Source organism: Gobius niger (assembly GCF_951799975.1).
Source record: "Gobius niger genome assembly, chromosome: 10".
In the NCBI taxonomy this organism is placed as follows: Eukaryota; Metazoa; Chordata; class Actinopteri; order Gobiiformes; family Gobiidae; genus Gobius; species Gobius niger.
The window spans coordinates 7,124,201-7,136,893 of NC_136861.1; positions in this window are offsets into that span (position 1 = coordinate 7,124,201).

The window sequence follows — 12,693 nt, forward strand, 5'->3', positions numbered from 1 at the left end:
AACATCCCCGTCGGTCTCGATAAAGCGGCGCCATCCTTCACCCGCTGTCTCCTCGCAAATGTGATAACGCGACGTTTTCTCTGCGTATCTGTAAAACCCGGGTCCATACTTCACCTGCGCGTTTATGCTTATGACTGCAGAGCGCGCCGGGAGAAATGATACCGCCGCGCGATCAATCCATATTTGCCCCCCCAAAAAAAACAACCCGCGCTCGCCTTCGTCACCACGCGCCGGACAAGATAAGATTTGCGTCGGTCGCGGATCTGACGCGGACGGATCGGCTCGGAGCTCCCGGATCCGCGAGCCGCCGTTTGTTATACGCGCCGCGTTGTTTGTCTTATTGGAGGAGACGGCGATGGAATAATAAATGCTGTTTGCAGATGGGCTTATTAACAGTCCGGCGCAGTCGACTGGAGACGTTTTCTATGCAAAACGCTGCCTGTTTTCTATAGAGGGATTTGCATAAATAAGAAAGTGTCGGGGAGGCCGGACGAGAGCGGTGGAGAAGTGTATAAAGTTGGCTCCGTAAGTTACAGATTGGTGGTTTGAGCAATTAAGCTTTGAGGATCCTGGAACCTGGACAAACAAGGACAGTTCCACCGTAAGAAGAGCTACAGTGCAGTACGGTTAATTAGTTCTGCATTTTACACTCACTGCCTGAACACACCACATGGATGTAGCTGACTTGCCTCGCCGCGAGTATATTTTTCCTAGGATAGTTGGTCGATCAACCAGTCACAAGTCATGAGAGTGAAACGTCATATCAACCAATCAGCTTAACCCTGCCCCTGCCCTATTCACCTTATTCCGCCCACTTTTGCCACTTTTTGCGTTGTCTCGGCACCTCGTTTTCCAGACACTTCCGGTCGACCGCGAAGCCCGTTCATTTTAACGGAGAACGAGGGAAAATATTCTCCGCTCAAATCTGATGTTTAGTCGATTGATTTGTGTAAAATGTCCAATGTTCATTTGCACCAACAAGTCGACACTGCACCGTTTCTCTGCGCGGCCTGAAAACGGCTTTGTTTTCGTGTAGTGACTGATTTTATGTGGACTTCTCCAGTCCCATGTTAACACATAGGGGAAAAGGGGCGGGCACAATTCATGGCGGCGCCCACGCGAGGCTCCGGAATAAGGTGAATAGCCACTAACCTTAAGGATTGTGGGCGGTGCCTAATCTTAAGTTAGTCTCTGATTGGATGATGAATGTCCACCGTTTACCAACTATCCTAGGAAAAATATTTTTTGCTGCCTGGCCAGCCGTCCACACCTGCTTTTATAGACCTAATCTCAAAAAAGTTTCATATCAATCCAATCACAGACCATGTCATGATAGGAACCAAATTAACCACTAGTAAAACATTTTCTTAAATGTGCCCGGCCAGTAGAACGAGGACACGAGTCGGCAGTTTCGAGAAGAACGCAAAAAACTTTATTTTTATTAATTTTTTTATTGGTGAATTTCGCTTTTTTGCAGAATTGTTGAGTTCAAGCCACTAAGAAGCCTTTACATCAGGGGTGTCAAACATAAGGCCCGCGGGCCGGGTCAGGCATGAGATGACTGAATCCGGCCCCTGTAGAGCATAAATTCCAGAGTATGTAAAAAAAAAAGCAAGTCTCAAACCCATTCCTGTGCGGAGTTATGCATTTTTAAAGAATAACCAGAATGCTCATTCTAGCCACTAGGGGGCATTATATTAAAAAAAAAAAAAAAAGGGAAGAGTTCCACACGTGTCCAGCAGAGGGCACTGACATAATAAAAGCTCAGGATATGAACAACACAATATAGCCACGTGGTAAATGGAAAGTCTGCCCCAGGGCGGCTGTGGCTTCAATAACAGCTTACCACCACCGACTGTGGAGTGAATGAATCATGACTATGTAGCACTTTGAGGAACTTGTGACACAGGCTTGTAAAGTGCAATACAAGTGTTATTAATGACGCTTCAGTCAAGTTGGGGCTTTGACCAAATCACAGCTTATTATTATTCATTTAGTGGAAAAAGTTTCTCTATTATATGCGGCCCGTGACCCGACATGGGAGCTGAATTTCGGCCTGGGACCCAAAATGAGCTTGACCCCCCCTGCGCTTAAGTGTTAATTCATCATTCATTGCAACGCGTAGTTATTATAAAGTGTTATAAAAAAAAAATTAAGCTGAAACAACCAAGTCACTTCCTTTAATGATGTCCCTGGACCAACAGATTTTCACTGTCTGCTTCTGATACTTTCAGAACCTAAACTTTTTCTCTGATACGAAACTGATATCGTTTAATAATATCCAGCCCGATTGAATTGTCTGAGAGTGATCCCAGAGCATCGTCAGCGACTACAACAAAGAGGCTGTTTCCCTGCTCCCTGAGGAGTCGAACCCGGGACCCTCTGACCGCGAGGCCGGGCGATGGACCCCGGCCTGCAGACGTAGCTGTTCTGAGGAGTCTGTCAGTTTTCTTCTTGGAGGATTGTGAGTTTGGAGCGCAGAGTTGCCCGGCGCCGTGAGTGGTGTCAGGATTTGGGACGCCCCGCTGTGAGCGCGAGCGCCTGTGCCATCAGAGAGCGAAGTGGGTCAGACTCCGCGGCTCGGAGCGTTTCACAGTCTGAGATGTCTGAAGTCTGGATGTGTCCTGTCTGTGTCACGGCGGAACACTGCTCATTGTGCGTCTTTGTCAGGGACGAGGCTCTGGGTTAGACTCCTGAGCTGGGCTGCACAGTGTGAGAAAACACAGGATTATTTGTCTTGTTGCAAAAACGATGTGACATTTTACCATAATAACAATTAGGGATGAAACAACTAATCGATTATTGAATAGTTTGAAATTTTTGTCATTTTGATGAAAAACTACATTGATTGTTAAACTAGGGAATGTGTCTCATCCAATAGATACAGACGGCATCTCTGGAGTCGCCCATATAGGGGCATGTTTGAAAACAGTTAAGGGGGAAAACTTAAAAAATCGAAACTTTCTCTAATTATTCAAAAACTACTTTAACAAACGCTGAATTATGAATATAGTTTTCTACTAAATAAAGATACAAAGACATGGAGGAGCAAAGTGGTTCAACAGCCCATAAATACATAAATAACGGAGAATGCTAAACTCATGCTACATGTTAGCATCGGGCTAATGCTAACGGTTAGCTAGCGCTTGCTACAACTGCCATTTTTTCACTTCTACAGAACAATCTGCTGTGAGAAAATATCCATGTGGGCCCGATTTAGACTTGAGTTTATTTATGTGAAGAAGTTCATATACCACCAGAAAATGTCTAAAAAGAGTGAAAAATTGTGTTTCTCTAAAGATTCTATTTTCCCCCTCGGCGAAGCCACGCCCCCTTCTATGACGACATGCCGTCTGTATCTATCAGAAGCAGAATTAACACTAAGAGCTTCCTTATTCCATCGACACGTCCTCAAGCGGCGTCACTTTAACCTCTTGACCCCTGAGTGCATTTTCTCTAAATATAAAAAGTTTCTTGCCTGGAGAGCAAAAGGCCAGTGCAACGATCTCATTTGAAAGCTAAGACCAACAAAACTGATGTAAATGGAGCATTTTACTTGAGTTACCGGAGTGTCGTCACTTTTTTCCATTGCATTTTTGCCACTTTTTCCATAGATAATCTGGAATAGCCCATATATGGTAATTTTTTAAAACAGTTAAGGGGGAAAACAATTGAGAAAAACGTAAACATTCTCTAATTATTCAAAAACTACTTTAACAAATGCTGATTTATGAATATAGTTTTTTACTGAATAAAGATACAAAGTGCTACATGGTGCTTCATGTTAGCATCGTGCTAATGCTAACGCTAGCTAGCTACAACTGCCCTTTTATCCACTTCTACTGAACAATCTGCTGTGAATAAACATCCATATGGACCCGATTTAGACTTGACTTTATTTGTATGTGATAAAAAAGTTTATTTTTTGCCAGAAAACGGCTAAAAAGAGTGAAAAATTGTGTTTCCCAAAAGATTCTATTTTCCCCTCGCGAGGCCTTCTATGACGAGATGCCGTCTCTATCGCTTCATCCATCACTTTATTGTTGCTCTCTTCTGGCTTTTTAATTGCATTTTTGTCACATTTTTCATCGCTTTTTTTGGTCACTTTTTATGTTTTCTGTTGCACTTTCATTTTCGTGTTTTTGACGCATTTTTCAAGAAGCTTTTAGATTTAGGTAATGACAAACTGTCCAAAAGTTTGGAAAGAATAACATTTCATACAACTTGTGTACAACAAAGTGGTCACACCGCCTTTGCGATGCCCAATCCCGTCAGACCTTGGAAGCTAAGCAGGGAAGGGCCTGGTCGGTACTGAATGGGAGACTGTTAAGTAACACCAGGAAGCCTAGAGAATGTAGTGTGTGAGTGGTTGGTGGTCGGAGGGGCCGATGGCGCTGACTGGTTGCCTCGCTTCCGTCAGTCAACCCCAGGGCAGCTGTGGCTACAATAGTAGCTTACCACCACCGAGTATGGAGTGAATGAATACTGCAATGTATAGCGTCTTTGAGTGTCCAGAAAAGCGCTATATAAAACCGATGCATTATTATTATTATTATCAATCGATTGATCGTAGAAAAAAATATGTATCTTACTGATTAATGATATAAAGGTCAGTTGCAGCCCTAAGAAGAAAAGAAAGTCACTACAAACACTCGTCACACGCTCTAATGTTTGGTTGCAAAGAACGGAAAGGACTTTATGTGTGTAGCGCCTGCAGGTTTACGTCACAGACATGGTCACATTTTATATTCACTCCATACTCGGTGGTGCTGAGCTGCCCCGGGGTAGACTGACGGAAAGCGAGGCTGCCAATCTGTGCCAATATATCAAACTTCGTGACAGGCCAACTCCAAACCCTCTCCAGCACATCCCAAAGACTCTCAGTGGGTTAAGATCCATCTCCCAGACCTCCACTCAGCTGAGCTCGTTCTTTGGGCTCACACTGTAGTGTTGCTGAACCGACTGCGAGTACGTTTCATTCAGAGACTTTTTTTTGGTCAGGCAGTGTATGTAAATATTTCAGGTAATCTTAAACACGCCGCGCTCCGGGTCCTGAGTAAAAACCTGCGGCGCTCGGAGTCAGATTCGATCCCTGTGTTTTCGCCCAGAGCCCAAATACCCATGAGGCCTCTCTCTCTCTCTCTCTCTCTCTCTGGGATTAACACAGTCGAGTTTAAGACGCTCCGAAAAGCAGAAACATCACAAGGATATCCTCAAGACCAGGGGGCGGCAGAAAAGGTGAGATGAGTTCAAGGAATTAAAGCATGCATTTGGAAGTGCGTTTATGCTTCCACACATTTGGATCGGCCCTGGGTCTCTGTCCGTCCATGGGAGTGGATCTCTTCTTCTGTGGTTCTCCCCGGAGTTTCTCCACTGGGTTTTTGAGTTTTTTCTCGCTGTGATGGAGAGTCTAAGGACAGCTCGTCACCACCTGCTGCTGACACTTATTTGGACTTTATGTTTATGTTTGCCTGGATACTTAAAGCAGTGCTAAGTAACGTGTTTACCTTAATAAATCCTTTCCGTAGTCCCTCTGGGGGTAATACAAGTGTCAATGGGATGATTTCATCTCCCCCTGGTGTCTCTGGCCAGAAAACCATGTTTTCAACTTCGCTGCCACTGGGCCGGAGCCACCAATACACACTAATAGAATCACGAAGAAGAAGCTAACAGGCTAAAGGGCAAAGCTAACTGTGGGTTAGCGTCACTTTAAACAGTATTTACAGCAAAGTTTGAGTCTTTTCTGTCAGTGTATATTTACTCTCCAAGACAATTAATAAGTTATAAAATCGTAACTTGCTATGACACCTGCAGTTGCGCTTATGGCCTCTAGGGGCAAGAGTTACTTAGTACTGCTTGAATTCACCTGAACTTGACGTTGTCTTATTTGCTGTTTTGTTCCTGCTGTGATATTGGGCTATACAAAACCATAGCTATCATATAATAAAGGCTAGATGTCTTAAGGCTTCCCTGTGGCCATCTTGCCACAGGGAAGCTTTCTGGCGAGCTCAAGTAAGCGAGTAATCTGGACGGATTTACAAACGGTTTGGTTTCTTACTTTATTAACGTGGCTATAATTCTGAGTGCTTTAACATGGTTGATTATGTTCACAGTCATATGTGTGCAGCATCATAACTACATCTCTGATTTTTATAACAAACCAAACCATTTGAAAATCGATAGAAATGCACCATAAACACAATGTTACGAGTGAGCGAGCTCCCTGTGGTAAGATGGCCGCCGTGTACGTCACCGTCCATTGGCCATATATGATATCTATGTACAAAACCACAGATTCTTTGATTAATTAGTTACCACCAGAGAGCACTGGAAGTGTGTCAGAAAATGCAAAATGGGAGAAGAAAAGTACAATATGGTGCCTCCTGCGATGTGATGGTCAAATTGTTTAGCCTCTTGTTCTGCTTCATCCTGTTGTGTGAAGTGGCGCCCCCCAGAGGTTAGCTCATGCACTGCTCCGTTGCTTTGACTCCCACACGGTCTGGGTAAACAAAGCGAGGCTTCTCTTTGGTCCCCATGGCAGGTAGCTGACATTCCTCCAGGTTTGTACAGTCATGGAAATCCTGGAAAAGTCATGGAGTCTTAAAATCTAATTTCTAGGCCCTGGGAAAGTTTTGGAATTCGTGAAGTCATGGAAAAGTTTTGGAATTTTTAAGAAGCATATTTAGAAATCCTAATATATAATAGAAAAGTAATTGGTAAATCAAAATGAAATCAGCGCACATGTTTATGCCGACTGTGATTAGTAGCGGCGACACGTCCCGTGGCCTCTGAAGGACCCGTGGGCTCCCTGCACCGCTAATGCGAGCTAGACTGATGACTTTAATGTGATTATGGTGGAAAATATTGGAGCTGGTCTCATAAATACATGAACACAAGGATGCAAAGTGAAAGTGAAAGGGATGGTGATTGTTAGCCGTGCGTAACCGTGGAAATGCAGACAATAAGAATTTGGAGATGGACTTTTCCTCAGAGGAGTAAAGACTCAAGGACCTTGTGAACGTGGTACATCCTCTTTCTACGCTCTTGCAGGTAAATGTTTAAAAGAGGTCCCTGGTACTTTATACTTTATACAGGACGACACCAGGCGCAAGTTCCACACATTTGGAATGGCCCTGGGTCTCTATAGCCTGTCCGTCCATGTGAGTGGATCACTAAGTTTTAAGCACTAAGTTCCTGGGTGTGCACATCACAGAGAAGCTCTCCTGGACCATGCACACCACATCACCGGTCAAGAAAAGTAATCAGCGTCTCTACTTTCTCCGCAAGTTGAGAAGAGCCAGAGTCCCAGCCTCCGTTATATCCAACTACAGAGGGACTATAGAGAGCATCCTGACCAGCTCCATCACTGTGTGGTTCTTCTACAGAGGGACTATAGAGAGCATCCTGACCATCACTGTGTGGTTCTTCTACAGAGGGATTATAGAGAGCATCCTGACCAGCTCCATCACTGTGTGGCACAGCGCCAGCACTGCCTCCTGCTGAAGGAGCCTCCAGCGCATCATGAGATCAGTGGAGAAGATCTGTGGAGCCCCTCTCCCCTCACACAGTCTCAAGGTTATGCCTTCAGGGAGGAGACTGCGGAATCTACGGGTCAGGTCCAGTCGACTGAGGAACAGTTTCGTACACAGGGCCATCGGGAAGCTGAACTCCCTCATTGGTCTTTCTCTATTGTATTCTGGTCTTGACTATATTATTCCCACTCCTTAAAAACCCCAGCCTGATAAATACGTAAGCTTAATAATAAATGTGGCAAATAAAATGGTGGCATTGGAGTCATGGAAATTATGTTAAAGGTGCACTATGCATGATATTTGTTTGTCCTTGACCTTTTAAGTGACTCGGTGGCGTTGTGGGTGCAGCGTGGCACCTTTGCGTTCCGTCGCAGTGGCCTCTATGATACTCCAGAACCAAATGTTTTTAGGGGTTTGTACCAGAAACTGACCAGAAATCCATTCTGGAGTCACTAAAAGGTCAAATATGTACAAAAGTTACATAGTGCACCTTTAAAGGAACAGGCCACCATTTTTCCATCTGAGATATGTTCCAACCTGAGCTCAGACAACTTTATATAAACCTGTCTGTTTTTTGTGCCCGTGGAAGAGCTTGGTCGCTTCTAACTTCACCCCATTTGGAGCCATAGGAATATACTGGGAGAGGCCGAATGCTAACAACATCTTTGGTTGTTTTGCATGACTGAGTGCACACATCAACTCATCTAAGCTCAGGTAAGAACATATCTCAGAATGTAAAAACGGTGGCCTGTTCCTTTAAGGGTGATGGAGAAAACCTCAAAAGAAAATCTGTACAGACCCTGATTGCTGTAAAACCATCCCCTGAGACTCCAAAAGACACTTGGTAAACTTTACACCTCTCTAGTAAAAGCCTGGCTCCAAAGAGGTTTTCTTTCCTAGAAATTGCTATGACCCATGACCCACGCTGGGCTGGATGCCTTTTTTCTTTTTTACCACGCTGGTTTTTGTATCAGCAATAAAAGGTAGAATTAGAGGTTCGTAGCTGGTCCACCTGCCCTGGGATTTCAGGAACAGGCTTCGTAGGAGGAGATTGAGCAGCCATGTTAATTTCACAGGCCACTTAGGATCATTACTATGAATGGGGCTGAATGGGACCCGCTGATCTCTATTCGGGCAGATTCAGTCAGGACACAGACAGAAGGTCCATCCGCATCCATAGAGCATTAAAGTGATACTCTGTAAGTTTACAAAGTGAGAAAAATAATAGAGCCAAATTTGAAAAGTAAACAATCAAATTCCTCCCCTCTTTGACCAGGAAGCCCTTCTTCGTTTGCAAAATGAGGAAAACGGTAACAGAATTTTCAAAAGTATCAAGCTCCTCCCCCTCCATCCTGATTGGACCTGGACCGGCTGGTTGACAGGAAAATCTCGTCTCATTGGTCGACGCAGGAGGATGCTCTGATTAGATGCTGAGATTTGGGAAAGAGGGACTTTAAGGAGGGACTTTTAACTTACTTTACATCCAAATGCATAAGCAGGCGGTCGATTTTGCACATTTTATACATTTGTGATCCATTTAGACTTCCAGACTATCACTTTAACAAGCCTTTATTTTAATGAACATGCAAATGCGAAAAAGAAAAAGTCAGGTGTAGGGCCTTGAATACAGAATGCATTAGGACTCCATAGCACTGTATAACACACTCAGGTTTACTCAAACATGCTCAAACGTGGGAACGACATTATGACATTGTTGAAATCTCTCTCAGAAGTCGGTCCGCTCTCTCAGCCCCGCACGGCGGAGATGGAGTCTTCCGGAGGCGGTGGAGCACGGATTTGTTGTGCTGCCGCTTGTTTGTCTGAGTGACAGAGAGTGCAGTTGTTTTCGAAAGCTTTAGTCACGGCTGTTTCCCCCCCAAACGTCTCCGAATCTGAGGAAACAACGCAGCGAAACCAAAGCCACGCAGCGAATCGGAGCGGTTCGTTCACTCCCACCATCAACAACTGCTCGTGTCGGGGCGGCGGCGGCGGTGGCGGCTGACAGAGGAGGCATCAGCGGGGCGGGCGCCTGTGCCTCCGTGACCGTCTGGAGAGAGGCTTCGGCGACGGGGGCGGCAACCTTATCACCCTGTGAGAAGCTTCTCCGGAATTACAACAGCGGAGAGCGGCTGGAGCTTCTGCGACGCCTGTGTAACTGTGGGCTCCTTTAGTCAACACCTATTTCCCGGATCATTCACAGTTTTGAAAGGATTCGGCATGTGTGATTTCTGGAGATATTTATTTTGGAATTCAAGCAGTTCTTATGTTTGAAGAGTTTCGTGGCGCTAGGCTTGTGCTAGGCTAGCACATTTCTATGGTATCAGCTAGCCTGCATTAAAAACAGTCTGACCCGCTCCACAGTGCACCTGAGGCAAATCACTTATAACACCAGACTAACCATATAAATGTCTGTGTCCATAGAGTAATTTTAACCATTTTGCATTTAAATTAAGTTATATTTGAGCAGCATCAGCTTCGTGGTTGTATAAGCTACGCAGCGGCGGAGTGATCTGCTAGAAAATAGTCCCTCAAGTGATCATTCATGTGATGCAGGTCAGTTATATTCCAAAAGTGATTCTATCGACACAGACATTTATATGGTTAGTCTGGTGTTATAAGTGATTTGCCTCAGGTGCACTGTGGAGCGGGTCACACTGTTTATAATGCAGGCTACTAGTTACCATAGACATGCACTAGCCTAGCACAAACCTAGCACCACAAAACTCTACAAATATAGAAGAGGACTGCATGAATTACAAAGAAAAACATCTCCAGAAATCAGCAACACTCTGGATAACCAGGAAATGAGGCCCTATGTCAAAAATCCTGAAATATCCCTTTAAACTGATGGATAAGAAGTATTTCCTATGTACAAAACTCTAGACCTAAGAGTTATAATTGAGCAGATTAACAAATTTATTTTTATTTATGGTTTATTTGGTAGGGACAGTGCAAGTTAATGAACAAGCCACACCGGAGAGTGTTGTTGATTTCTGGAGATATTTATATTTTTAATATAATAGAGTTTAGTGGTGCTAGGCTAGTGCTAGGCTAGTGCATGTCTATGGTAACTAGTAGCCTGCATTAAAAAAGTCTGACCCAAGCACAGTGAGGCAAACTGAGGCAAATCCCTCATAACACCAGACTACACATACGTATACATGTCTGTGACGACTGAATCATTTTTCAAATATAACCATTTTGCATTTAAAAGGACTTGTATTTGTAAGCTACGCAGAAGTGGAGTGATCTGCTCGGTTACCGGATCTACAGTAGTTTGTTTACCTGTGGCCGCATTACTACACATGGGATTCACAAAGGAGCTTTTTACAAATCAGATATGGCAACGTTTGGAGGACGAGCCCATGATTTTGAAGAGGTTTTTAATGCAGGCCACTAATTACCATAGACATGCACTAGCCTAGCACTAGCCTAGCACCACTAAACTCTTCAATTATAAGGACTGCATGAATTTAAAATATATATCTCCAGAAATCAACAACACTCTGGATCACTAGGAAATGAGGCCCTATGTCAAAAATCCTGAAATATCCCTTTAAGTTTTTCATCCAAGAGCTTTATCCAGTTCACCATCCACTCACAGCACACGATGCTCTCCAGATAGAGAGTGAACTGTTGGCATGCGTCCACAAACGTCAGTCCAGATGGATTATTTTTAAACCAGTAAGATAAAAATCTTTACAGGTCTGACCTTTAAACACTATAGAGGTTATGGACATGAACTGAGAGTTATTAGATTTCAGTGAATAGGGCTCCATTCAGAAAGAAAGTGATGTGTATATGTGCACACCTTCTGTGTGCTCATGTGAATGTGCGGAGGTCACCTGAGAGCAGCCCACGGTTGAACATGTGCTGCCCCCACTTCCTGTCTCCCAAAGGAGCCGAGCGCACGCGGCTAACGCACGGCTAACACACGGCTAACACACGGCAAACACACGGCTAACACACGGCAAACACACGGCAAACACACGGCAAACACACGCAGAATCGATTACCATTTCATATAAATGTCAGGAGCAGAGCAGAGGGGCTGCTATGGATGGATGGATGGATGGATGGATGGATGGATGGATGGATGGATGGATGGATGGATGGATGGATGGATGGATGGATGGATGGATGGATGGATGGATGGATGGATAGATAGATAGATAGATAGATAGATAGATAGATAGATAGATAGATAGATAGATAGATAGATAGATAGATAGATAGATAGATAGATAGATAGATAGATAGATAGATAGATAGATAGATAGAAAATTAAAATAGTTTTTTGTTGTTGTTGTTTTACATTTGTATCATTTATTTGAGCTGAACCCACCAAGTAACTTTCTTTAGTGATGTCCCTGGATCCAACAGCATCAACACCTAAAGAAAAAAGTTTTCCAAAGATTTGAGATCGGCACCTATGCCCGGGGCAGATGTAGCTACAATAATAGCTTACCAACACCGAGAGTGTAGCGGTGTAGCACTTTGAGAAACCTCTTTACTGTGAAGATTTAGACATTTATATAAGTTTCCAGGTGAAAGTTTATATGTTAAAGGAACAGGCCACAGTTTTTCCATACTCAGATATATTCTTACCTGAGTTTAGACGAGTTGATATGTACTTGTCTGGTCTTTATGCCCATGGAAGAACGTGGTCGCTTCCAACTTCACCAGCGTTTGGAGCTATAGGAATATGCTGTTTTTGCAAAAATGTGTTAAGATTTCAGTCTGATGGAAGACATATTGTGGCTTCGTACAACATGTGCCAATATTGTGATGACGATTATTTGACGATCTATTAAGCAGCCGAACTATAGATACAGACGGCACCTTTGGAATTGCCAAAGTCCTATTTGAAGCATCCAGAGGGGAAAAGTAAGTCAAGTTGATCTATAAAGCACCTTTCACAGACAGAGAAGTCACTAAGCTTTTCACAAAATTATGCCAGAAATACAGAGCACAGTCAAAAAACATGATGGTCATAAAACAACCCTTTATCAAGACGAGAAAAAAACACTCCCATTTCTCCACTGTTACATTAGCAAATGCTTAGTTATGAATATAGTTTTTCCTACTAAATAAAGATAAAGAAACATGGAGAGGAGCAAAGTGGTTCAACAGCCCATAAATACTTAAAAAACTGACAATG